Genomic DNA, 2492 nt, shown 5'->3' with positions numbered 1-2492 from the left:
TACATAATATATAATTATATGCTATATATAAAATATAATAAATGTGTGCACAATATATAATGTATGATAAATATTAATAAACATTTTGTAATTTATATATTGTTAAATTTTTATGTTATAAATTTTAAGTTTATAGTAAACTATGAATATATATTATAAATTTAACTTCTTGAGCATAGAAAATATTGTTAAAATGTAGAAGAGACATTTTTGAAAATTAAGAACATATTTATTACTTTTACTTTATGTGTATGAGTGTATGTAAGTGCACTCATGTGCAAAGCCCACAGAGGTCATAACAGGACATCAGATCCTCTGGAAATGGAGTTAAGGACAGTTGTTAGTCACCATGTGGGTGCTGAGATGCAAACCCATGTCTACCCTAAGTATAGCCAGTGCTCTTAGCTGCTGAACCATTTCTCCAACCCAAGGAGAGACATTTATATGTCAAAAGAGGGTGTATAGTCAAATCTTATTTCCTGTGAAATTATAGTTTAGATCAGGTAGATAAATACATATACAATTTGGGGTCTACTTGATACTATTACAATAGTAAATGGATTGTTTTATCTTCTCTCATGATCTGGGCATATCTAGATCACACCTCAATTCTGGGCATATAAAGAGTGCCCAGCATGAATCTCTGCCCAGTGTAATGGTTTTCTCTGGTTCTATTACTACATATACAGACCAGGAGGCTTAACCAATACCACATTATCATCTCAAGTGGGGGAAAAAGAAAGTCCTTGACTGATTAATAGGAGATGTGAAGGAGAAGTAAAGAAAAGAATAGTCAGCATTACAAGTTCTAGACAGGGAACCATAAAAAAGTCAGTACAGGGCAAATTTCAAATGTTCATATGAGAGACCATTGGAATTTCTTGATGAGGGTTTCCAAAAGCATCCCTCCTCATTTACTTCTTATTCTTAGAAGGACATTTATCACACTACTTCCCCATATTTCTGCCCATAATACTTCTGTGAAGACTTCATGTCCAAATAGAACCATATAGGGAGTTAGAACTCCAATGTGCTTATTATGGAGGCAATCTGTTAATCCATAACACCTTATCTGGAAGCAATTTGGGGCCAGGGAGATAGTTTAGTAGATAAATGTGCCTGCCAAGCAAGATGTGGTGGCACACATTTGTCATCCCGGGGCTCCTGTCTTGAGATGGGGCGCACCGACAGAACAGGTCAGAAACTTGCAGACCATTAGCTGGGTATACATAGGAGGAAGCAGAAACAAGAGAGACCATGCCTCAAAGCCAAGTGGAAGGGGAGAAGTGACTCTGGGAAAACTGCGCTCTCATAGGCATGTCCCCACACTAAATAAGTGCATTTAAAACTAAAATTGGACTACTTTAATTAGCGTCCAAATAGCATGGCTATTGTTCCACTAAAATAATACATGATTTTAATATTGATTAAAACAATAATAAAACATTATACGAAATGACTGACTTCTCAGACCTAAGAGGGAGAAATGGAAGGTCAAATATGAACTTTGAGTAGCTTCCTAACAACCACAACAGCAGGTTTAGAAGCCTATTGATTTTAAGAATCAATATACACAGAAAATCAAATTGTAAAAGATGCTCATGCTGATTAAATAGAAGCCACTTCATAGAGGGGAAGGAAAAAGATGATGTTTTTAACTAAACATTGGTAATTAATACTAGCTTGCTTTCCTTACTACTCAAGTAGCATGCAGTAGTAGACTTAAATTTTTCTAAGTATGGGTATTTGAGTGAAGAACAAAACAATATCCTATATATCTTATATTTCTTAGTGTATATATCTGTATATGTATATATATGTGTATATATATGTGTGTGTGTTTGTGTGTGTGTGTGTATACACATATGATTGGCCAGCTACCTTAGCAGGTAAAACATACCTTAGCAGGTCTGTCCAAGCCTGACCGCAGACATTGCATCTCTATAATCCTGAATAGATACAGCTATCCCTTGCAAGTCTTCTTATCTCAACACATGCATCCTGTCATGCCTGTACTCACACTTGAGCACACACAGAATAAATAAACAAATAAATAAATATAAGGAATTAGTATGTATTTACAAAACATACACACTCAGAAAATAAGTCATTTTTTCCCACAGTCACCCAGTTCTTTCAGTCTATTGATTGCTTTATTATATGTTGTCACCTGGGATTATTTTCCTTTGGTCTGAAAAATTTATCTGTAGATTTTCTTTAATGCAGACAAATCGGTGCTATCTTTTCTCATTGCTTATTTTTCTTAAAACCTTTGCGTTGCCTTCATCTGAAGAAAGCTTTTTCAAGCACAGAAGTCTTTGGGAGCTTATTTCTTGCAATATATAGGGGACTTTGCAATTTCTTTCTTCTTTCTCTTTGTTAGTGAGTCACTCTTAATAAAATAATTGCTCCTTCAAAGATAAGGTACAATTTTTCTGTTTTTTTTTTTAAGTAGCATTTAATGCTCCTTTGCAGTTCTTAGTAATTTTGGT

This window comes from Nannospalax galili, unplaced genomic scaffold, assembly GCF_000622305.1.
Source record: "Nannospalax galili isolate Female #2095 unplaced genomic scaffold, S.galili_v1.0 scaffold9, whole genome shotgun sequence".
Classification (NCBI taxonomy): Eukaryota; Metazoa; Chordata; class Mammalia; order Rodentia; family Spalacidae; genus Nannospalax; species Nannospalax galili.
Note: the sequence above shows the minus strand (reverse complement) of the source record.